General features: G+C 40.3%; 1 long non-coding RNA gene across 1 annotated transcript in view; it reads right to left on the bottom strand.

Annotated features, from left to right (window-relative positions):
* Window positions 1-26,467, bottom strand: part of LOC134477124 (uncharacterized) — a 195,775-nt gene that overhangs the window by 134,829 nt on the left and 34,479 nt on the right. Inside the window, exon 2 of the long non-coding RNA XR_010049023.1 lies at window positions 25,422-25,520. This is a non-coding gene — a long non-coding RNA (uncharacterized LOC134477124). The remainder of the gene's footprint in view (window positions 1-25,421; window positions 25,521-26,467) is intronic.

The following is a 26,467-nucleotide window of genomic DNA, read 5'->3' as shown; positions in this document are numbered from 1 at the left end:
ATTTTTCCAAAGGAAAAATAATCGATGAGAAGTTTAGCCAACACGCTCATGTGGATTTAACCACATTTGCAGCCTTTGCCAGAAACAAAGAGAGAGCGTCCATGATACAGAAGGCCCTTGCTTTACGTACTTTCCCTTTCAAAAATATGTTTGCTCATATCAACCTAACCATACAATGATGAGCTGTGGAGTTCTCAGTGTCCCCTTATCTTTGGGAAATAGGAGTCTTTTGTGCTTTTGGTCTACTGGTTATTTTCTTTTTCTTTTTCTTTCATTTATTTAAATAACAGCTTTAGTGAGACAAGATCCCCACTAAATAAGTCACCTATTTAAAATGACTAGTTGAATAGTTTTAGGTTTCATAAAATTCACTTGTTGAAAGCATACAACTCACTGGTACGTAGCATATTTTGTGCATATTTATTATCATAATAAAATTTAGGAGTTTATGTTATCCTCAAAAGAAAACCGATGCCCCAAAATAATCAGTCCTTCTCTCTCTCCATTTCATCTCCTTCTAATTGTCAATAACTAATCTCTATCTCGATGGGTTTATTATTTAGTACATTTCATAGAAATAACTTTTGTCTTATATGGATTTTTGTAGCATGCTTCTGTCACTCAGCACCGCCTGTTCAAAGGTTGTCTACACTAAGAGATATATCAGTACATCATCCCTTTTCTTTGCCAAATAGTACTCCACTGCAGAGTATATCACATATTTTACCCATTTATTGGTTTGTGGACATTTTTCTTCTTTCTATATGTTGACTACTGATGTGTACATTCAGGTACAAGTCTTGATGTGTATGCACGTACCCATTTCTCTTTTGTAGGTAACCAGGTGTGGAATTATAGAATCATTTGGGAACTCTATATTTAGCACTTTGGGAAGCTGCAAACTTTTTGACACTGACTGTGCTATTTTACATTTGCTCCAAACAGTGTGAAAGTTCCGATTTGTCAACCTCTCTACCAGCGCTTATTATGTATTTTTGGTTCTTTCCATACTAGTATGTATTCAGTAGCAGCTCCTGATATCCACCATTATAAAAGTGTGCTGAAAATTGGAATATTTAAAGTAGTAACAGTTGCTCATATCTAGACATCTAGAGATGGTGTCAAGAATTTCACTTAAAAGAACTGGAATGGGGAGAAAGAGGCTGAGAAGGGAGGTAGAAATGAAGGACAAAGGGCGCTGAGTTGGTAATTACTGGCTTTAGACAACCGGCCCCATCTCTGTTTTAAAAAGTGTATTTCTAAGTTTGCTGCAATGAAGGACAAAGGGCGCTGAGTTGGTAATTACTGGCTTTAGACAACCGGCCCCATCTCTGTTTTAAAAAGTGTATTTCTAAGTTTGCTGCAATGCCATTTTCTCATAGTCTGGTGTGATCTCACCTATATTTGGAAGGCCAGGCTAATTTTAAAAGGCTGTATTTTCTTTAGGAAATTTGTTAGCTAGTGTAGATTTACCTTCCCTCTATAAAGCATCCTTTTATTTTTACCGTTTATTCAGTATCTTAATGAAAACAGGGGTCAAACTGCTCTCATTTCATCCTATTTCCTGTGATCCTATATTCTATTGGTGATTTCAAACCTCTGGAAAAGACAGTGCTTCATAGGTGGTACTTGAGAAAATGAGTCACCTTTAAATTTCTGGCTGAGCTCATTGTCAAAAATGTGCTGCATATTGCAACACACACTGATGGATTGGTTTTGACCTCACTATGTAGTCTTCAAACTCACTTTGTAGCACAGGTTGGCCTGAAACTTGCAGTAATCCTCCTGTCTCAGCCTCCTGAGTGCTGCAATAATAGGCATGTGACACTACACCTGGCCTATGACCCAGTATTAATATGCTAATACGTGATTTGGTGTTTGTTTCTTTTCTATTATTTGTCCTTAATTCTGTCATGATATGTTAAGTTGACTTAGTAAACAGTCACTCAGGCTCAAAAACAGTAGGTTAAAATATTACTTTAGATAAGGAAACAATAATCTATATTCCTCTTAAATCTACTGGAGGAATTTTCCAAAAAGCTGTTTTTAATGAACATAAGAATCAATAATTCTTCATTAATTAAACCTGTCTCTTTTGAGTATATTTTATCACTTCTTCCATTATCTCTGATGTCTACACACATCTCCTGGAGTTTAGGAGTCTATTGGATGTGCAGTATAATCTATTTTCATGAATGCTGTCATCAGAAGTAGCAGAAAGAATAATAGCATTCTAGGAACATAAATATATATGCTAAAATCCAATGCCCCATTGCCTTATTTCAAGAATACACTGTGGCCTGGAGTTATCAGAAGATTTGTATAAAAAAGATACAGTTAATATTATTTTTAATCCCAAAATTCAATCCTCTTCATGCCACAGTACAAGTACTGTGCTGTGTTTGATGAGTGAGTACCAGATAATAACCATTCACAGAAAAAGGCTGTTTCCATAGGAAGCAGTTAATATTGATGTAGGTGCCTCAATAACTTTCATCTCCAAAGTCTGCTCACAGCGTCAGCTAAATCAAATCCACTAATAAGAGAACCATGTCACTCAAAAAGGTGCATTTATGTGGAAAGACTGAAGAGAGAAAATTAAAATCATGCATGCTTGATCTTTTTTTTTATTTAAGGAGAAAAGAAAAAAAAGTGAAAGGGTACAAGTTATACAGATTTACAGAAGAAAAAATGAACAGTAGGAAATCACTAGTTAATGGATTACATATTGCCACCTTAGAAATAATTGTTCAAGTCACAAAATTAAAGCTTGTAGAGTGGACATTCCAACAATGATACTGCAAACAGTTCTGTTCAATGATCCAATAAAACTCTGTGATATCATTTTCTATCTTATACACTTAAATATACATGCAGTTATATAGTTTAGAGCACTTTCTTTTCCTCTCTTTTGTACAATGACTATTACATATTTTGGGTTTCATTGCTCCCACGGTTCTTATTGCTTTTTTGGAAGAGAGTAAAACCAAATGAAACATAACAGGACAGAATCGGTCAAGTCAAAAGGGTGGACATAATAGATAATATAAAAACATAATACAAGGTGATCAACAATGGTTACCATAATGCCTCCCGCTATCTCTAATAGAATTGCCTATATCGTTAGTTATAATACAATTGAACAAAACAGTAAAGAATAAAACCGACAAAACCAAAACATTGGAGACATTGTAGGTCTTCAAAAGGAAATAAAAGTCAACGAGAATGGGCGTTATAATGAATCTCATTATCTTCACAGCTGATGCCTAAACTTTTGAACCTGATACTATCCATCAAAACAGAATAGAGGAACCTCAATCAAAAACAAGATGGTGAGAGTAATACAGGGCTTCAAATTGAGATAATAGAAAGTCAAAGTGGATTACTATATTATATCCTGCTATTTTTTCCCTTTAATTAAATGGATAAAAATAAAAAAGTAAATAATGGAGTGGAGATTGAGAAAAAAGAGGGCATAATAGCAAAACAGCGCAGATCAAAACATAACCATTTAAGCAGAATAGTGTTTCACCACCAGATAATTCCGACCTAAAAGTAGTTACCATATTGACTCTTTCCTTGAAGTCCTTGAGTACAACTTCATATACTGTAGCATTAAGTATATCAAAACAATGAAAAACCATTTAAGAGAATGACAGCATTACAGAGTATTTAGAATCGACTAACAGAAAATGAACAATGGTTTCTGTATAATCTCCTTGTCTTTAAAAGGTTTTTGCTTATACTATTGTACATAATAAAATCCAATAAGATACAACCTGTTTAGACCATTGGAGACAGAAGAATAAAAGCTAGATGAGACTTCAAGACAAGATGATACTAAATCAGTATTACCTATTAAGATGTCATTTTCTCTAAAATAGCTGTTCCTATCATCCAATCTTCTCTGTCTCATTTCTGTTGAGCTCTTTTTCTGTCAGTAGCTGTCAGTTTGTCTTCTTCATTTTGTTCTCTGCTCCATTTGTTGTGGCCTCCCCACCACCATTTCTGGGTTCTTTGTATTTTTCTTTTTTTAGAATATCCTGCAATATTTCTGTAGGGTTGAATTGGTGGTTGCAAATTCCCCCAGTTCCTCTTTATCCTGAAAGCACCTTGTTTTTCCATCAATTTCCAGGGACAGTTATGCAGGATATCTCAATCTTGGCTGGAGATTATTATCTTTCAAAGCTTGAATTATTTCCCCCCATGCTCTTCATGATTTGATGGTTTGTGCAGAGAAATCTGCTGTAATTCTGATGGGTGTTCCCTTGTAAGTGGTCTGTTTCTTGTCTCTTACAGCTTTTAATATTCTGTTCTTGTATTGAATTTCTGGAATTTTTATTATTATATGCCTGGGTGTTTCTCTGTTAGGGTTGTTGGTAGCTGGGGTCCTGTATGCCTCGTACGTCTGAGTATCTTTATGTTTTGCTAAATTAGGAAAATTCTCCTGGATTATTTCTGTGAGTAGCTTTTGTAGTTCACTTGTTTGTGTCCCTACTTCTTTTTTTATGTTCTTAATCCTTAAATTATGGCTCCTCTTATCATCTTCTTGTCTTTATATTATTGCTGTTTGTTTCTTTGTTATTTTTAAGAAGTTTTTCATTTCATTCTCCCATATTACAAGTCTGCCCTCCAGCTCAGATAGTCTGTCCTTAGTTTCTTTCAAGCTGTTATGCCAGTCTTGGATAGACTTCTTAATTTCTTGATAGTCCCTTTGAACCTGCTTCACGTACTCTATGCCTTCTCTGTTTTCTCCATCAAACAATTCTCCCCTCTTTTTCTGTTCTTCCATTCCACCATCTGTTTTTTCCTGGGTGGTGCTTAGCATTTCTCTAACTATTCTGCATACTTCTAGCTTCAGGTCGTTGATAACTTCATTCCTGAATTGGTCTATGAGGCTCTCTATATGGCGCTTAATGTCTATTGGTGCGGTGTCCGCTATAGCCTGTTTCTCAGAATTGGGGGCTGAGGAGCCTTTCTTGTTGCTTCCCTTCCCCATTTTCTCCGTTCCTTATAAAATGCAAGCTTACATAGGAGGCCAAGCTTCCCTGCCTGTCAGCCACAGCCTGATCAAATTGCGCTGGCTAGGTGTTCCCCCCCACTGCTGCGCACCAGGGAGTTACAGACTAGGCAGCCTACGCGGGAGTCACCCCTCCGGGCCACCGTCAGGCTCTGGGATCTGGGTTAGGCCAGCCTACCAAGTCCGCCCACAGCGTCACGCAGGCTAGGCACTTTTCACCGATCCCGTCCGAGAGGGGAATGTGTGGCTGGAGTTGCCACCGCGCCCTGCTCTTACAGGACTGCCCGAGCCCAGAAAGTCCTCCGCTGGAGTCAAACTGTGGTGGAGTGTCAGTTTCTCTCACTCACCTCGCCACCAGTCAGTGTACACCTCCTTGTCCGTCCTGTTTTCGACTCCGTTCGCAGACTCCCGTTCCCAGAACTTCTGCGTGTCTCTCCTTGCCGAGCCACTGTGGAGGCAGTCAGCCGCGGAGCGGCGGGAAATCCAAACCGCGGTTTCCAATGGCGCGGGGTCCAGCCTCCACACTGAGACTTTTCTGTTCCTATTTTAGCGCCAGGACTGCATTCCAAGTTGGTTTCTCTCAGCCCAGTTCGTTCCTGAGTCAGCAGAGCATATCTCTACTGGCTCATGTCTCCTTAGTCTGCATCATTCCTGATTTCTGAGCCGAGCCTTTCAGAGAGCCTCCGGTAGTTGCTGTTAACTATCCGCCATGTTCTCCTGCATGCTTGATCTTTAGAAGCTGTTTTCACCTCGCTCCACACTTAGTTCTCTTTAAATGCAAAATGCACCATTTTGGATTCATTTTGGCCGTCATATCAACATTGTTAAAATGTTTGTTTTATGAGTAGCTGCCTGTGTTTTCAAGAAATTTGGACTGAATTCTAATAATGCCTTAATACATGTGAGGTACCTACTATGGGCTGAATTCTGTTCCTGCCAAAAGAAATGTTCAAGTTCTAACTTCTGATGCTTTGAGGTGTGATGTTTTTGGAAAGAAAGTGGTTGCTCAGGTGATCAAGTCAAGGTTCAGTAATCAAGGAAGGATCCTGGCCCGACACAGCTGCTGGTACTCAGCACACTTCCGTATTGGGTGTCCTGTGACGACATCACACACACGTCCTTACCACTCTGGGTCTGTTCTTCTCTAACTCAGGCAGCTATGCCCAGGCTTCACTCTCACCCTCAAGACTATTTCAGTATTTGGATGTACCAAAAAAAAAAAAAAAAAAAAAAAAACTGAAGACCCAAACCCTGAAAACCCACCATCTTTGGTGAAAGTTTCTTTGATGATGTGGATCAAGTCACCATATACAATACATAGCAGGAGCACTGTAGGTATCTGGCCCTTTCATTTATAATCCAGATGTTATGGTTGAAAATTTGTGTTGACTTGAGAAATCTAGAAGTTTAACTAATTAACTGAACAGCTTTCCATCCTGGTGTGTAAAGGACATGTTCTTAGCTCTTTGAGATATTGTCCATTGTGTTAACTTGAGGTCAGAAGTTTAACTAAGTGACTCAGCAGGGGCCAGGTCTTTCCTTTGTAAACACCATCAGTCTGTGCAGAGGAGGGCATGGAGATGGTGTGAGTGCTGCACCCACCCAAGGGGCATAGCCTGCTTACCATCGAGGGTAGGAAAAGAAGCTTCCTCTGCACCATCCCCAGCTTTCTGCACTTGTGGCTTTGGTGTCTTCTCTTTAAGTGTTGCCCCTGTGCCCTGCCACCTTGCCTTGGAGCCAGCTGATTATGGACTGAAACCTCCACAAACTGTGAGCTAAATAACTTTTTCTTCCTTAATTCTGGCATTGTATATTTTGTCCGAGCAATGACAGCAAGTCACCAACACACTAGCCTCTTTTCATTCTATTTCCCACTACCATCTTTCTGAGTACATCACAGTGTGTAGGAACCATTTGTTGACTAAATTTGTTTCTCCATGCAAGGATATTCTAATTCAAAGTAACGTTCACTCATTAATCCTGGGTTCTTCCCACTAAGCCACCTAATGAAGTCTAACTTGTTTTCCCCATGATGCACTTTGATCTATGTATAATAATCAAATTGCCATGATGTGTCTTTTTATCTCTAGGTAAACACCCAAAGGCTTCCCAATTAACCAAGCATTCACAAGTGTTTATGAAATTTTTCTCACTTACTGATTTTCAAATTCTTCATCATCAGTTATTTTACCTTGGGTAGCTGAGAGCAGTTTCCTTTTTCCACTGTGCAGAATTTCTTTAAATGCAATTTCATATGTAAATATCCCACTCAGTCTTATTTTATGTGTTACTTTTATAAATGAATCATGTGTATTTTCATGTAATTTGTCAATGCAAATATTGCAAAAAAAAAAAGATAGTCTTTAAAATTTTGTTAACAAAGAAATTCCATAGCAAGGCACTTCTACTTTGTCTTCAATGCTTGAACCTACTTATCTGTGTCTAGGCCCCTAGTATATCCCAAGATAGGTTTTCAAATTCCTGTCAGGGAGAGATAGTTTAAAAACTCTGGAGATATACTTAAATTTTTATCCTTCTGCAAAATGCTCCCATAGGTCTCTTTAGCCAACTTTCCAATGTTAAACGCATTCAATTCAGATTGGTTCTATCTTTATACCTACATGGTGCTTTCTATAGGGCATTTAGTGGTTTTCCATCATTGTGAAAGAATATTGATCTTAAGGACTCTGGTTTAAATATCTGAAGTCAATAGCATAGAAATTTCACTGAGTTCCATTCATTTAAGTTTAATGTCTTCATGTCAGACAAGCAATCTGTCCCTCTCTCTCTCTCTCTCTTTTTTAGAGCAGAATATATTTATTGAGAGAAAGGAAGCTTCTGTCTGAAGAGAGACAGAAAGGGTCCCCAGCGGGTTACCCAATCTTTCCCTCTCTTTAAAAGGAGATGAGTATATCTGCCAGTCATAGAGAATAGACATGTGAAGTCACCTATCTGGGTAGATTCTTCCATTAGAAACTGCTTCCTGCCTTATCACTGACACATATACATCACTTTTAAAGTTTTCTAAGAATTTACATTTAGTATGAAATTTGAAGAGATTTCATAAAATTGCTGTCTCTAATCGACTTCTACTATTATGGAGATGTTACAGTAGCAATAAGATTTGTCAAAGATGATTATACCAAATTTATTCACCCATTCACTCCAGCAATTATAAAGACATATTCGGAACTGTGTTCTGTGATATGAGATGTATAAAGACTAACCAGACACTGATTATAACCTTGAAGAAGCCAGAGTCAATTACAGAAGCTGAGAGGGTATACATTCACATAAGATGACTCAGTGAGGACTTGAAGACATGGTTACCTGAGGTGCCAAAATTTACTCTCAAAGTTCAAAACCAGTTGAATAGCTATTAATGTGAAAAACCATTCCAGGAGTGAAAAGAGAAGGAAAACATTTTCTCCTGGGTGAGAACTCTAGGATTATCTAGGAACACGGTCTGATTCATATATTATGGGCTTTGAGTACTTGAGACACAACGCTGTTGTATGTCAAATCCCATCTACCTGCCATCATGAGAAAAAGCTTCTCTGTGCAAAGGAGATTGCAATGAAACATCAAAATGGGAAAATCTATGGGAAAAAAATGGAGGAAAAATAAATCTTATATCCTTGAATGTCCCACCAGCAATGAGGCCAACTCCCCGTGTTTACTTAAAGATCCCATCAGTTGAAAGCAATTTAGAATATTTGTGAGTGCTTAAGCTGTGCCATTGGTGGTCTCACCTATTTTAATACTATAATGCCCTTAAGAAATTAAAATTTTCCTGGGATAAAGCTGAATTTGGAGTTTAATAAGACTCAGATTTCAAATGTGAACTGTCATTTATGAACTATGGGTATTTGGTCCAGTGAGTTGTTCTCATCTTCCATGCAGAGATTCTCTGTCTCTTCCAGTTGTTATTTTAACATGTGTCTCATTATAGTGTTATAGAAATTGAACCTTCCACAGAAATCTGGGGTGCAAAAGTTATCACAAAAACACAGAAACTGAAGCTGTCTGACTGGTAGAAGATGCATGACATACAGATAATCTTGAAGCAATTCAGTATTTTTTTCTCCATGTTGTTTTTCCAGATATGCTTGGGAAAATGGAATTGTACATCTTGATTAATTATGTCCGATCCTGTTAAGGAGAAGAGGAGGGTCATGGATGAGCTTGGAGGGTGATGTCATTTTCTCCATGCAATGAGTGGCCAAAATATTAACAACATCTACTGAGTCTTGGGGTAGGAGAAAAACCTAAAAAATGAATCCTTCACCGCCACAATGCACACTTACTCTGTCCACTTCCTGCTTCAGTGCACTGGTGCCCTTTCAGGAGCAGCAGGGAGCAGAATTCCCAGGATGACTGTAAGTTTACCAGAAAGCAGAGTCTGTCATTCCTATCCCAGAGGCAGAGAAGGGACATTTTCACACTGATCAACTGAGCCATTCTCAAGGGCATTTTTAGTTGTTTTTCATGATGCCAGATTTCTTCTTACCAAGCAAGTCCCTCCTAATGCTAGGAGTTCATTTGAGAGTAAGGATGCATTGTACCGGAGCACTCCACCTTCTACAAACCAGGAAAGACTTGTTCTTGAAGATAATGAGCCTTAAATTCAGAGCTCCTTATTTTCACAAGCCTGCATCTTATTTTAAATTAGCATACAATTCGAATATAAAATATTCCTCAACTGACAAAAAACATCTTAATTTTTCTACACGTTAAGGGCTAAGATTCTCTTGAATATGCCAGCCTGCTTTCCTCACTCAGTGTTCCCTTTCAAATTCTCCATGGGTGCCCTCTTCCCTCTGTGGGTGTAGGAGCCAGTCTGCCTGTCTTAGTCATTTCTGAAACTGGAACAAAATAACCAACACCCACAGCTTCAAGGAGCAGTGATTGATTTGAGCTCATGATTTCTGTCCACAGTTAGCTGAATCTAAGTCAGGAAAGACACAGTGGGACAACCCAGGGGACAGAAAGCTGCTCACATAGCAGCCAGGAAGCAGAGAGATAAGGGAGGACCCAGGGATGAAGACACACTTCTCCAGGTCCCATCTCCAGGAGCAACTCCAATCACACCCTGCCTCTGGCAGCACATTCAGCTACCAATATCCATGGAAGGATTGCTGTTAGGTTGAGGACCCCCATTATCCAGCCATCTTCCAAACACATGAGACTCTGAGGGACATTTTTGATCTAAACCAAGCCAACTTCTTCAGCAAAACTCAAGGCCATCCCTCTCACCCAACCACTTTGATCCCTTGATCATTACTTAGCCACACTTCACATTCTAAGGCCTTTCTACAAACAGCTCCCTGCAGCCTGAATGCTGTTTTCTCTGAATCATCTTTTCAGAGCCCACTCAACTGTCACCTTGGCAAAACCCTCCCCCTGAGTCTCCTAGGAAATGTCTTCAACAGCTGATATGTACTCTGTGCAAAAGCAGGGGACATTGCTCCTTCTCTAGTCATCTCCTTGCTGTTTCAGGATAGCTCATTGTACGCCACGGCCCTGCTGCCCATGAAGCTCAGGAGCAGAGAGCCTGTCTTGACTGTTTTCTGATGCCTGGCTCCTCCCGGGGTCTTGTGCAGGGTGGTGTTCAAAGAATAAAGGGGGTGGATAGTTTTAGGGTGCCTCCAAGAACCTCCACAGTACCCCACCTTGCCTTCCAGTCATAGGATTTCAGGCTCAAAGAACAAATAACTCATAGATCCTCTCTTCACCCGCAAAAAATTTTCATTTTCTCCCAGGAATCAACCTTATAAACAACTTGCTGTAATCTCCTATTTCCTGCAACTTGCAAAAGATATTTCACAATAATTTTGCAACATGATCTCCTCTTTGCCAGCTAGAGGCAGAAAATTTGAGTTTTAAAAAATCCTTTGAATGACAGTTTTCTTTATTATAAGGGCCAGTGGGTATTCGCTCGCCCTATATCTGAAACAGGACAGTTGCTTGGTCATTCAAACTTACTTCTGCCCATGTATCTGAAGAAGTCACTCTTTATCTCATAGGCTGATGTGGGAAGCATCAAACCCAGAGAGAACAGGAAGAAAGGGACAGAAAGTGGTACTGACCTCTGCTTTCTCCACTGACCGATTTGTGCATGTGTGCATTTTATAAACGTTTTTAAATATGCAAAAAGTGCCAGGCACTGTGCTAGAAGCTGAAGGGCAGCAGTTATTATGACACTCAATTCTTACCCAATCAAGGAACCTAAAACCCAGACCAGGGAAGAGCACTCCTGTATATAAAGAAGGCTGTAACATTCACTGTGTGGGAATGAGGTGCGGTGACATATATTTAAAACTACTGTATTTTGAAAGTGAGTAAAATTTGAGATATTAATAAATTTGATGCCATAAAGGGTTTAAATTATATCTTAAAAACATGGATATTCCCTAACAGGTTGCAAAAGAAAAGACATGGCCTTCAAAAATACAAGTTTGTTGAAAAAGTTGACAGTAGAACTCAGGGATGCCAGAGCACACATAGATCCATCGAAGGGTATTTTCATAATGTAGAGAAGAAATGATGAATTTCTAAAACTAGAAAATAGGAATAGAATAAATAAAAAAGAGCTCCAAAGGGTATTTATAGACACAGAAGCGCACCAGATTGTATCTGACAGGATGTCAAGGCTGACGAGGACAGAGCAATCGGAACTGTTTCTGAGATCCCCAGTTCTCTCTGAAATGGGAGGTATAGAAATGAGGGGACCTAAGCTGCTAGTGATTTAGGTGAGCAGAAAATGGTGCTTACAGTGCCTGAAAGAGGCTGGGCTAGAACCGGGCTAAGAGCAGCAGCTGAACTCAGGAACTGGAAGCTAACATAGCCAGAGCAGCATGACACAGGGGAAAGAAACAAACCAGGACAACCAGGAAGCTCCCAAGCCTGTGCATAGTGACAGGAGGAGAGTCGGGTTTTGTGTACTTAACCCAAATGTCCCTTGAGGGCCTGTCCGGTTTCTGACTATCTAGCTCTGGGGCCTGTGCTATGGCCACTTGGGACGCACTGTATCCTGGTGTTTTTCCCTTCCCAGCCTTTCCTTCTCATGCAGTGCTTGATTAAAATGCCCAAAACCTTTGGAGAAATTTCACCGATTCACTCAGCATATGACTTGAAGGTGTAACCTGTACCAGAGACTGTCTCCCCATCAGACTGCATTATTTGAAGATCCTCCCAAGAAAGAATGCTATCATTTTTAACTCTGTAGCCACTAAAGTGCCCTGAATATTGTCTTTCACGTGACGGCTATACAGTTGTTGAGAACTGATTTAATTTCTACATCGATGGTTCTCAAACTTGACTCAACCAAAAAGCAAGGTTGGGGAACTTCTGAGACATACTGATGCTTCAACCCATAACAGATCAATCAAATGAGAGTCTCCAGAGGCAGGTGAGGCATCCGTGTGGTTTTAAAGCTGCACAGATGATTAAACGTGTTGTCCTGTGTGAGTCCCATTCCCTGCATCCATGAATCTCGATGCTGAACGCACAGAGCATCTTGAGGGTTGGCAGCTTGGCATATTTCCCAGCCTTTCTGGACCCAGAAATGCCAGTTCACTAAGACTGGGAGAACTTGTGCTATAAACTGCCCTTGGTACAGGAAGCCTTTAAGAACTGCTTTTGTGGCACTCTTGACAAGAAGGAGGATTTAAAGTGCTCCTTACTATTCTTCCACTCCCAAGTCCTCGTACACACCAGTTCTTGTATCCAGCTGCCTGCATTCATCCTTTGTGACCCTGGGTCCTGGGTAAAAACATTAATAATTGATGTCTTCCTCACCATGAGTAATTGATCGCTCCTCTTATAGCCTTGCTGTACCTAGTGAGTAACGCAGTAGTTAATGTACTCTTTGGTAAACCTGGGATGTATGCATGGCTTTATTCTTAATCATTTACTTTGTGTTTTGTATCTTGTGCTCTGATGGGGCTTTAAGATATAAAGTAGAGAACTCTTAACACAGACAGGTGATACACACCTTGTGGCTTGGGTGAAATGTCTGTCTGTCTGTCTGTTTTTGCAGTGCAGGAGATTGAACCCATGGCCTTTGCACTGGGCTACACCCTCGGCCTTTTTCTTTTTCTTTCTTTCTTTCTTTCTTTTTTTTTTTTTTTTTTTTTTTTGACACAGGCTCTAAGTCACTAAGTTGCCTAGATGATGCCCTAGCTTGTGATCCTCCTGCCTCTGCCTCCCAGAGTGCTGAGATTCCAAGCATTCTCCATCATGCTTAAATACCTGTCCAAGCATCTTGTCAAGCATATCGGAAATAAGGCCTCAGGATGCTTTGCCCAGGTTCATCAACTGCAGCTGTGCACCCCATTCTCAGCTTGGTCTCTGTGATCTGTTTACTCACTGATGGAAACTTTGTTTACTTTCAGCTATGAACTAGTGAATTTTGGTGTAATAATAAATATCTTTAATATCTTAGCAAATGAAAAAAAAACCTTGAGTTTTAGTTCTCAATTCACACAATGGGGCTCCTGGCCTCCCCGGTGTAGTAGAGATGTCTGCTTAGCAAGTAGAAAAAAAGACTATCACTGCCAAGCATGAAAAGTTCCTGCTCCATTGTCGGTGATTGGCTTTCACTCTTGAATCAGATTGCATGAAAGAGCCGGATGAGGAGGCCACAGCTCCCTCACAAAACTCCCCAAATTGCATGCCAAAGTGCAGAGATGTGAGGTCCCTTTGCAGGGGGAGAAGGAAACAGATGTGAGAAGACCTACATCTTTCTGAGAGGTCCCAGTTATCTTGAAACCACTGTTTTTTTTTTTTTTTTTTTGTCTTTTTCATTTTTATCGGTACCAGGGATCGAACTCACGACTGCCTGCTTGCAAGGCAGACACTTATGCCGCTGAGCTAAATCCCCAGCCCCTTTGAAACCACTGTTGATCAAATTGCGGTCATCCTGCTTGTCACCACCCTAAGGCAACTACTTCTTAAGTGCATGCCTTTTAGATTCTGTCTTCTGCCTTGGGATCCTCTACCTGCAGCTGGATGTCTTTTCAGCTTCTAAAAACATTTTATTAGTGCATGTCAGCAGTGCATGCATGTTGTACTCACCTTGAGGAGCTGGTTCCTGTACATACACAGCTCGCTTTTTTATTAAATCCTCCCCCCCCTCATCCCCTCCTCCTCCAGTTCCTTTATCCTCCTTTTCATTCTTGTTGATACCATTAATCTTAGTCCATGTGCCTGGCATGTAATGTGCAGCTTTGCTGAGAATTTTAGGACTTTGGATGGGAGTGGTTTCACTCTCTTTACAGTGGGCCGCAGTAGGTAGAGAAATGTAGGCCAAACGCCCCATTGATCTTTAATAAAAATTAGTAGACATCTTTGATTTCTATATCAGACTGAAAGGCAAAGACAGCTAAACTCCAGCAATAAGGAACACAAAGACAAGGAAACCAGGTCCTGGGAGGGTCCCAGGCAGTGCAATTAACAGGAAATCACAAACTTTCCCTTCACTTAAACTTTAATCTAAGTAGCCTGTCCTTAAGGCCCCCACCCTCAGTCTTACCCGCCACCTAAGGACAGGGAAAGGTTACAAACCAGAAAAAATCCTAAGTTAAGGTGAAAGACAAACCAGGAAGCCAGCTGGATTCCAGGAGCCCAGATAGGAGGAAGAAGCCTCCTAAGAAGAGCTGGTGACCAGGGCCCTGGAGAATTTACTTTTAACATTCTCCCTACTCTCTTGCCTTCCTTTCCCATCCTTAAATAAATCCTGTTCTTTTACTTTAAATCTCGTCTCTTTAATTCTTTACTGATTCTGGGTTTAGCAATGCAGTGACCTGTGTTTTCCAGCAAACCAGCAGCTCGCAACACATGTGTGCACATTAAGCATCTTGCTCTAGTTTCTGTCTCCATCCCGTCTACATCCTTCCTTTGGGTAATATTAGGCAGAAAGTTAGACATTTCGAGGCTTTGAGACAAGGTACACGAAACACAAAGAAGATGTGATTTTTTCTTTTTTCTTTCATTTTTTTAATCATCAACGACAAAGAAAATCGAAACAAGCACATGGTTTCAAACCCTAGCCCAAGAGGATGTCATGTGCTCTGAGCCTGCTGAGGAGGTCTAGACTTTGGAGGTCCGGACCCGGAAAGTCCAGACCATGGGTGAGAGGTTGGGAAAAACCTCACTGTCTCAAAACACATGAAACAAACAATGTAGACAGGAAGGGGTCAGGAAACTTTCTGCCTTCCAAATTGCCCAAAGAGCCCGTTTTCCTTGTAAAAGAGTGAAGACCTGAAGGGAAGGAGTCCTAGCCTCTCTTAGTCATGTAGATGAGATCCAAGAAGTGGCTGTCCCATCATGGCACTTTGTCACCTTCACATGTGGAGACCCATTCCCCCTCTCCCTCTGAAAACAGTCACTAAGCCAGTGGCCCGGCCAGTCCTCTGGATGAGGACTCATGTCTTGCCTGAAACACTAAGACAAGAAGAACCAAGGCAGATGTCAGCTTCCTCTGAGGATCAGGGGACAGGACCTCTGTCCATGCTCCGCCTTGCTCTAAGCCCGGGTTGTCTGTAGGCACCCCAGCCGGCTTCCTGCCTCTGTGTGCACCTTGCACTGCTCCAGCAGAGAAGCACGGTGAGCTGCGGAAACCACACCAGGCATCCCACCACCTCCATCCTGCACTGCACCCCAGCTGGCAGCTGGCATCTGGGCCTTGCTTTTCCCCTCTGCTACCTATGGGTGGAGACCCCTGCTGTGCAGCCTTGTCTAGGCTGTGGGAACTTTGACTCAGTGAGTCACCTTGCTTTAGCCAGGCTCTGCAAGGGAAACTGAGGCAGCCAGTGACAGTGCTCCTCCTCCACTCTGACCTCCCATTCCTAGCCAGCACCCCATGACACTCTCACTATGCAGATGCCCTTTGGTAGCCCTAAGCAAACATCGCCAGGGCAGGAAGATCTCTTTTGTTGCCCAGTCCTGGATTACACCCTCCGTCTGGGTTTTTGACTCACAGGCTTACAGTTTTACTCTCTGTTCCTGTAGAGAAAAACTTTGGCAGTGGCTACCTCCAAATACAGCATCTCTGTCAAAGGTGAACCTCAATATCACTCCTGAAAATAATCCCACAGCCTCACTGTGTTTCAACCTGGTGCCATCATCAGAAAACAAGCATGAAACTGGTTAGGTCCAGGGCTGTGATTTCTTTTTAATTTTCAAACTCTCCCAGGAGAGCAGCTCCAGACCTGTGCAGCCTTCTTCTTTGTTATTTTAAATACTGATTGAAACACAGGGTTAGAAAATGAAGTGGCAAGGAACAAGGAAGGCTTTATTTTTGTTACTACATTTGCCAAAAGATGTTTTCCCTGCATCCTTTCAAAAGAAACTATGTATGAAAGTGAATAATCATGAGAACCTGTCCCAAGATGCTCTCACTTCCTGCCTGCACTGGCGGGTCCTCTGGCTATCATGGTATAGATTTATTCTGTGTACTCATTTTTTCTTGTTTCTTTCCCTTCTGCAGGAGGATGGGTTGTGTAATATAGAAGAGATTGGATATAGTTTTGTTCACAAATTTCCCTCAATACGTACACGTCTGAGGTGTAGAACAACTTTGTATGCACCAGGGTAGGTTCTGCCAAGTCCACTTGACCTTAGCCTGGGCAACGTGCTTGACCTCTTTGTGCTTTATTCCCTTGTTTTTCAGTTAAGTTAATAACCTCTATCTTGCAGTCTTAAAAGTATCTGGGTTTCTTCTGTTCACTAAGTTGTACTAGGGTCAAGAGTTTCTTGGATGCATAAGGCAGGCTCATAATTTCAACAGGACAGAAAAAGTGTTTACAAAACTCAGAGAAATACAAGATAGGGCCTGAGATAAGGGGAAGTACAGATATTTTGTATCACAGCCATTCTACTTTCTAGCAGTTTTTCCTGCCCTGAGTTCCAAGGACCAAACCATGTGCATAGAATTTATGCAGGCAGAGTTGGTGGTAAAGAGAATTTTATAAATATAATAAACAATAAAAGCAAAGGCCAAAGAATGTCAAAGTTGGGTTAAAAAGATCATTTTTTATAAAAGATAAAGCAAGAGACACGGACATAGAAAAACTAAGTTATATGGTAGTTTGGCAAAGAATTGGCAGACCTAAAGGCTTGTGGTAAGTTGTATACAGCAAGTGAGTTTTTTTTTTTTTTTTTTTCATGTTGGAGCTTGAAACACATTTTACAGCTAATGAATTAAAAAAATTGGTCCCAATCTGGTTCTCATGAAGATTATTCTTATAATCAAGCAAGTCATTAATCAATCAATAAGTCCTTGCTTATATTTGGCAAGTTTTATTTTGTTTTAATGTTGGATTTAAGTGGGATGCAGAGGTCAGTAATTAATATTATGTAATGATGTGAGACGAAAGAGGATTTTTTTAAAAAGGCAGAATTCATTTATTGTCCACAGAAACTTTCGTTTCTATTCAGTTGAATATTAGACACTTGCTTCATGTGATCTATGCATCTCTGGGAAAATTGCTGTCTTGGTTACCTTTCTCTTGTTGCTGAGACAAAATACCTGACTTCTGATGCCCAAATTGAATGAAGGAAAAGTTTATTTAGCTTACAGTTTTTGGAGGTTTCAGTCATACTCAGCTGGCTCCAAGGCAGGGTGGTGTCACTAAGAGGCAGCTGTTCATGGCAACCAAACATGGTATGAGTGAAAGGGCAAAAGGGGAAAGCCCACCTCCTTCCCTCCCATATATTGTATGCAGCTCCCCGCCCCTGGGTGGGTGCAGCACTCCGACCACCCATCCCAGCACTAGCCAGCAAATCAATCACAAACACTAGATTCAGCTGCCTCCATGACCATGTGAGGCTTGGGGGACCACCTAGACATAAACTAACAATGGCTATTGAAGGAAATGAGCCTATATGTTATTTTCTGCCCCTTATGCTGGAGACCAAAGGACTTGCCAGTCTACCTGGCAGCCAGAGAGTGGGTGAAATGTGCAGAACATGGTCATTGCCTCATCACAGTGAGGTGGTCCATAGCTATCTGGACCCTGTGGTATTTATGTTTTAGCATGAGTATGACCACAAACCTTAAGAGGATTGACACTTTCTTACCAAAACTTGTAGTCTGATTGGAAGTACTTTTCTTATGAACTTCTTGATGATTCAGTGTCTTAGACATTTGTGGTGGAACAAAATCCACTGTACCAGGTCAAAATGAAAATTCAATTCAATAAATATTTTAAGCATCTACCACAAGCTTTGATGTATACCGTGTCTCAGATTTGTAGCCTTAAAGACCAAGTTCTGACCTTCCAGTAATAGTATTTTTCACTGGATAAGGGCAAAATTTGGGATTCAGAAGACAAATTTTCTTCTCAGTTTTCTGCCATAGGCCAAGTTTTTTATCCAGGCTACCTTTGCTTTCTGAGCCTTGGTTTCCTGATTGATGAAATGGATATAACAATGTTTCATACCTTGCCTTATGGTCATATATATATATATATATATCCTTGGCAAATTTCATATACAAGAACCTGATAAATATTACCTACTACTATTCATAATACTATCAGCAATATCACCATGATGACAAGTATACTTTTGGTTTTTACAAAGCTATTTACTAAGAATGGTGTTTCAAAAGAAAAATATAAATATAACATATGAAATTCTCACCTTTGATAAAGATGTTATTTTAAGATTCAAAAACAAAATAAAGTCCACACAATGTTCCAAGAAGGTCAGCACAATTGACTCTTATGAGATAAAATAGCTTCCAATTTCCAACCGCATTCACACCTGTCCTTTACAATGGCAAAGTGATTAAGAAAGCCCCACTGTTTGTCTGGGGATATAGGTACTCAATGAAAAGGCCAGAAATTCAACTAGACCTATTATAAATTTTGAATTCTATGTGCCAAGTGCTGTTATTCACTACTAGGAATTGGACCAGAGCTAAATCCTCAGCCCTTTGTTGCATTTTTTTTTCTAGATACACTTTTGCAAAGTTGCCCAGGCTGGGAACAAACATGCTACCTTCCTGCTTCAGCCTCGCCGATTACTGTGAGGACAGGCAGATCCCACAGATCCTGGCCTGAGTTAGTTGTTAAGCCACATCTTTGGATCCTTAGGCTCTCTCTTCTCACTCCACCTACCATACACAGGCACCTGGGAGATAACACAGAGAAAGACCCATCTGTACCTGAGCCCTGCTTTCATCCTTGGACAAAGTGTCTGTCCTGATTCCATGGCTTCTCTCCCCAGGAAGGCAGGACAGGGATCCCAAAGCTATCAGCCTGTGTTTTGTAAAACCCAGAAACAAACAATAGTTGCTTGATTCTGCTTCTCTTCCACCAACTCCGACCCTTGGACCTATGTCAAAGGGGCCGTCCAGTGTTGAGCTCTTATTGTCCCATCCAAGGTCACAGTCCAGAAAGCATAAGGGCCTGTAGAGATCAGCAGTATCCCAGAGGCCATTCTTCCTGCAGAGAGAAACCCACTCGACAGTGCTGGACTGTAAACTTTGATACTCACTGAGCATGCACCCATGGATTAACAAAAAAGTAAAAAAATAAAAGGTAAAATGAAAATGCTACTTCCCTACTAAATAAAGCTATGTGAAACTGAGTTACTTAAATTCTCCATTCTTTCACTTAGTCTCTTAAATGTGCTATTGTCCTGCAGTGGCCCACATTAATTCCTTATCGCTGTTACACCAAATCTCCACAAACTTCATCTCTTGAAACAGCAAAGCTCTAGGCTTTGTGGGGTTTCTGATTCTTATGCACACTCTTGGGTCCCGAAATGAGCAAATCAATTCTACAATAGCTATGTATCGACAGGAAAGAAAGAATAAAAGGTGACCAGAATGGAGTTTTCCACAGAAGTCAGGAGAACATAAGCACTTTGTATTCCTTATCCCCTGAGGGAAGGAGATGACCCATTCCCAACCCAATGCACAACATGCTGCTATGTAAAGATGAATGGATGGATTATGCTGTAAAAGGTCAAACCCAAGTAAGGGAAACCCACTGGAGCAAACATCCATGAACCATGAGCCAAGGTCCCTAGATCGAATGCCACCCTGACTGTCACATGGTCCTAAGCAAATCTTTGACATTCCCAGTTCTCATGATTTTCACTTGTAGATTAAAACATATTTGGCTTAACTTCTTCATGTGATGGTTCTTCAAGTTGCCTAAGAAAGTGAGGCATTAGGTGAACTGTAACAGCTGACTACATCGCCTTGCACAGCATTAGGATTTGCAGTCCTCTCTCACTGGCCTCTTTTGAAGCCTGGCAAGGGCTCGCCTTTTGCTGCTCCCTGGGTATATACTGACACCATCAACTCAGTCTTCCCAGATGTCCTAAAATACCCCTCAGCTCTCTAATATGTTTGTGGGTGGTGGCCTTGGGATTTGGGTGGATGATAAGGGTCCACCAGTGGATCAAACTGCTGATGGTTTCACAGCAGAACTGCTGTTTTAGGAGGTGGTTGGAAGAGCTGAGCACAGTGGATGTGACATGGAAGTGTGCGTTCCTGTCCCAGCTCCTCATCCCTCTGCTGCCTTGCCCCTCCACCATGCCTCTCTACCAGACCTGTCTGCCTTCCAGCAAGCAAGCCAAACGTGGACTAAATCCTTTGAATCCCTGAGCAACAGTACACCTCTCCTTTCCTAAGTTGTAGATATTTAATATTTTGTCCCAGTGAATGGAAAGCAACTTATATACTACAACTGAAGGAAATCAAACTTTCCAGAATAACCGGGTGATTCTTATATCCAATGCTTTTGACCATAGATATAGGGAGAGACGGCAGGGATGGGAGAGGTTGTGCTCTTCGTGGGAATGCTGTCTCCTTTTACTTCCTTCTTTTGCTTAGTTTTCACCTGGTTCTGAGAGTTTGTGCTACACAGAAACTGGGGTTTTCTTCCTAACCAACTATGCCGTCTTTTATTACTTCCCTATACATGCTAAGCATCTAATATTGGTATATCTTAGTTCACAGTGGAGTTCTGTAGTCCATACCCACTTAGAGCTTGGTTTTAATTTATATGTCATAGTTATTGACTTAATATTTGCCATGAGCTACTAGCTTTTTGAACATCTTTTGAGAAAAAGGGTAAACACTGGAACCCGCTGTGCCTGTGTTGTGTTTCCAGCACTGCTCAGCAAAATGGAGAGGTGACAGTGACCCTAACAGCTGTGTCCCATAACTCTCATAATGCATTAACACAGCTACAGAGTGGGAACAAACTCTGACTCATGCGATTTGAACAGCTCATGGTACACATTAGGTTTTTGACTTCTATTCCTTTGGAGCCTAGTTTTTTCTTATCGCCTACCATTCTGCTAGCAAATAGTGAAAGAAACATAAAGAGTTGTGTATAATCCTCCTTCTACTGTTGTACAGCAGGTTGTTCCTAAATGCAGGAACATTTCTATCAATGTCGCTATTGACAATAATTTTATCTAGGAAGCTATCCAGAAAAAATAATAGCTGAAAATCATGATAATATCATTCCTTTATTCATGCCTCTACTAACACCAAATCTTAAGGTAGATTTGTGAGGAGAAACAACAGTTATCTAAATCAGAAAGTCTTTTTTGACTTTGCTAATTATTTTATTTATAATATAAGATATTTATAAATGCCTTTCCTATCTTATTGATTGATGATACTTGTAAATTATTATGGCAGAAAGTGCTTTGTAAATAATAAAATAGTATGCAAACATGAGAAATCATTATGAATAAAGAATGCAAGATATTGGAGGCTTGTTTCTTTTTCGTCTTCTTCCCCAGCCAGAAAAATACATCCGAATCTTAAATTTGCCATCCAGGAAAAGATACCGTATAAAACAGAACTAAGGTCCCTTCTAGTACTAACATTAGATCAGTCGGAGAGGGTTGGACATTTCATCTAGGATATTTTAAGGGAATAAAGTACTTTCCTAATCAAATAACTTTCAAAAGAGAACTTTTTCCATGAGTCATTTCACAGTTGAGGGATGTCTTCTAATTTTATTTTCAGCCATCACCAATCAACCACTGGAGGAAGGAAAATAATTCAAGGAAAAACTTTTTTAAAAGTCTTAATAATTCAGCCTAGCAGAAAAATGGCTATGCTTTAGGGAAATAACTAATTTCCATAAGATTTGTGTATGTGAGCTATCTACTACATAGAGATCATTTAAGAGGCAAATGCAAAGGAATAATTTGCCAGAAAAGTGTACAAATGGGACATTAGGGCTACTTCTCTAAGGGGTTATTATCCTTGCTGCGGAAGACCCGGCCTCACGCTTTCTTTCCCTGAGCTGAGCTGAACAGGCTCTGAGGGCACAGTGAGCAATGACCCCTAAGTTCGTGGTCAAGGATCTGGTAAGGAAGGGGAAAGGGCTGAAGAAGCGTGATGCAAAAATTCCCGTAAGAAACAAGCTAGATACTGGTTATGCCACCTGTTCGTCTTCTGTTCTTCAGAGGATATCTTCAATACCAATGTTGTTTTACCAGCGCATGCACGCAGCACATGCCCTTTACAGTCGTCTTGGAGAGTGGGTTCAAGCACTGACACAGTTTTTGGTTCTTTTTCAAATGCCCCTCCTCTTCCCTCCTGCTGGAAACCTCCCTTTCCCTTTTCATTCTTGTTGATATTAATCTTGATTAGTGTCAGCGGCATATAATGTTCATATTCACTGCGGTTACGAGGTTCCTGTAGGTGGCGCACCATCCTCCTACTTATTTCTCCTCCGTCCTGTGGTCTCTTAGATCCTTTCCTGTTTGCAAGAGATGGACCCCTGTCTCCTTCTAGCATCCTTTAATTTGCCCTCTGTGCTTTGCCTTTCTCAAATGAGAGTTACTCTGGTATTTTTGCTCGTGTTTCTGACTTATTTCATTCAACATTATGTTTTCAACACATGTCTAGTTTCTTATAATGTCTCAAATTAGTCCTTCTTTACATCCAAACAGTATTCCCTTCGGTATAGACACCATGTTTTCTGTATCCAGTCATCAGTTGGTGGGTATGCAGGCGGCTTTCAGGATTGGGCTGTTATGAATCATGCTACCATAAACATTGGTGTGCATGTATCGTTATCCTATGATATTCTTAATTCTTTCAAGAAGAAAGATTCCTAGAAGAAGGATTTCTGGGTCATATGGATTTTCTAATTTTACCACTTTGAGAAATTTCCATAATGGTTGTATTTTTTAAAGATTCATATTTTCTATGCATCAGTAATTGAAAAATGGGAACCAAAATAAAGCTTTTCTCAAAAAACAAGATTAAAAAGTGGCAAAAGTTAAGTCCTAGAATTTACCGAGAAGTGCTTTATATATATATATTTTTTAATTTTGAGGGGAGGGATTGAGAAGATTCTACTATGTAACTCAGGCTGGTGTTAAACTCAGGGTGATTTCCCTGCCTCAGCCTTTGAGTGCTGGGATTATGAAGTGCTTTCATAATAGTGTCATTTCTATTCAAATGTTTTTGTATCTCTTCTTCTGAAACAAATTTGGGGATGTCATAAATTGTAAATGAGTTTATTGTCAACTGTTTGTGTTCTCTGCAGACTTACAGAAAGCTGTCACTTTGAGGTGATGGTACCCAGGATTCAGGAAATGTAGACTCTATTCCAGATCAACTGAGAGCACTTAAACTCTCCTGTCTCCATGCTTCACACCTACTCACTTAAATGTGATATTCACTGTGTAAATATTAACAGAGATTCTAGAGCTTTCTCTCAGTCTGTTTAATCATGAGCCCCTAGCCAAGCACTGCAAATATAATATCTGAGTTTCTTCAAGTTTTCTCTTAACTTCAAGGATCCTTGGGAAATCTGGCTCAGGAGAATCCTTAGTCCCCCGAGTTCTTTATTTCTTCAGGGATCATCCATAGTGAAAGAACTATTTTGATCCAAGTCCCCAGTCTTCTGTCTTAAAATATCAGACTTGGAAAAAGAAGGAATGACATCTTATCAAGAACTTTGATCTTGATACAACCAAGGAATATAATGCAAGTTTTGTGAGACATGTAGACAGTATTTTGAGGAATAAAAAGTCTACCAAATAAACTGTGTTGTTTTGGTTTTGTCATGGTTAACTCTCTATTTCCATCTGTTGTAGGGCAAAGAAACACAGGCTGCCTGTATAGTGTCTATCAGTGTGCTCTCTCCAGTTTTAATCATTTCAACTAACTTGAAATTCTAATAAATCTATGTAATTTTGTTCAAAGTTATCACATAATATCTATTTTAGCATTAGAAATATTAAAATGTTCTTTAGGGCCTCTTACATTATCATTAATAAGCCTAAAGAATGTCTGCTCAAAATTATCCTTATGTTTCCCTAAAGGTGAGAAATTTAACTATCTTCTGATATCCAATGGAAAGGCTGAAGTAGATAATTGGAATATATTCATAATAGAACGAAAAATAAGTATGAGGATGAAACTGAGATATTCAGGCTTTATTCATTTTTAATTAGACTACACACCTCCAGGTGAAACAGATTTTCCTGGTTACATTTGATGGGGGTGTTAATGCATTCGTAACTCATGATGAGCCAAGAGAGTATTTTAGAGAAATGCTGAAATCATCCCCAGTAAAACTTGAAAACTTGAAGACTCCTGTGATTTGAACAGTCTTCTTTTAGAATTCCTGCCTCTAACCATATGGGTTACTGAGTAATATATATATTTTTATGAAGGTAGCATATACCATATACCACTGCAGCTTTGGTAAAAATGAAGTGACTAACATTTCACAGTCACAGAGGAGCAGTAATGGGAACCTCTGTTTTCAGCTCTGAGGCAGAGGTTCTGTGACCCCAAGTGGCCCCTCAGCCTCCTTCAGAATCAGTTTCTGTCCCTGTCACATGAAGAGTTGGATTGGCTTTGCTTGGAACCCTTGGGAACTCTCAAATGTCCCTTCCAGGTCATCTTACTGAGAGTTACAGTTCTCTGGAGCTTATCATCCAGGTGTCTTTATTCTGACATCACACTTTTTGTTTTCTGGAGCTTAAAATTGTTTTGACAAGATATGTACACCTTGCTACAGTTTATTTCATTGATTTATCTAGTCTTTTACTCAAGTTAATAGAGTTTTATCAGAAACTTGCTTTGCATCAAGAACAAAGCCAGAAGTTACATTTTGAGGATTGATAAAGCCACAAGAGCTCTCTTCAACATGTTTAGGAATAATGGATTCAAACTCAAGCACAAGTAATTAAAGTCTAATGTGGTAAGTGCCTTGACAGGCATGCCCAAACAAGGGATCTGCATGAGAGACAAAAACAGAAGGTACAGAAAAAGCTCTTAGAGGACAAAATCAGCTAGATGAAGAAAAGATAAAATGTGTAATAGTCATCATTCCTATCACAGGATGCACTCAGCATTCACAGCTCAAAAATGGACAGGTTTATTTTGACTCACAGTTTCAGGAGATGCAGTTCAGGGTCAGCGGATTCCAAGTCAGGAACATCATAGCAAAAGGACACGGGGTTGGCAAAGATCATGTTTGGTTCACATCATCTGGAAAGCAGAGCAGGGAAACAAAATTGTCAGAGAGGAGGGGGCCAAGGACCAGATATGGTACCCAAGATTACACCTTTATGACACACCCAGCAGTGTGCTTTCCTCCAGCAGCTGCCAAGCCAACCAAGTGGACATTTCACATTAGCCATTACATTGTACTGTGGGCACAGTTACGCGGATGTGGAAGTACATGGGATGCAGCTCATTGAAACTGAAAAATAAGGGATCTGATGGATGGAATAGAATGGGTTGCATAATGAGAAGTGAGTCATGAGGTGTGACATCTGAAGTTTGAGAATGAATTTGGATCTGGGATGAAATGAAACCTAAAAACTTGGAAATTATGAGTACTGGGGTGTTGAGCTGGGTTTGGGCTTAGATGAAGCATATTGATTACAGAAGAAAATTGAAAGATGGACAAAAGAGAAAGAAGAGAAGTGGTCTGTTGGCAAGGTGGTCAGTTAAGAAGCGTTTGCTGAAATTTGAGGGAGGGTTGAAATATAAAAAGCTATAGAAAAACATAGCCTGAAGTCATTTGAGAGACAGGAAAGAAAAATGATAAGTAGGACAGAAGGACACTGCAGTGTCCTTAGGATCCAAAACTTGGTCTCATAACCCTTTATAAATCAGAGCAAGTGTGTTCAGCTTGCAGATGTCCACAGCCTCACTCTGCATCTTTCCCTATAAAGCAGTGAGACAAAAATTCTTTACTAAACAAAACTATCCCAAACCCTATTCATTACAGTGTGTAATGAAATGTTACAAATAGGTTACAAGGGAAAACCATAAGTGACCACAAATCCAAGGAGAATCAACTCTTCTTTCCAGATTATATTCATCTTTAATAGAAGAAAGTAATAGGTTCACACATTCCTGGCAGCTTTAGGTATGGCTTCTGCTGATCAATAGTATTTATTTCTAGAGAGAAAGAAAGGCTGTTGAGG

This window comes from Cavia porcellus, unplaced genomic scaffold, assembly GCF_034190915.1.
Source record: "Cavia porcellus strain 051 isolate PalLab524CR breed Dunkin Hartley unplaced genomic scaffold, mCavPor4.1 scaffold_8, whole genome shotgun sequence".
Taxonomy (NCBI): Eukaryota; Metazoa; Chordata; class Mammalia; order Rodentia; family Caviidae; genus Cavia; species Cavia porcellus.
This window is presented reverse-complemented; position numbering and strand designations above follow the sequence as displayed.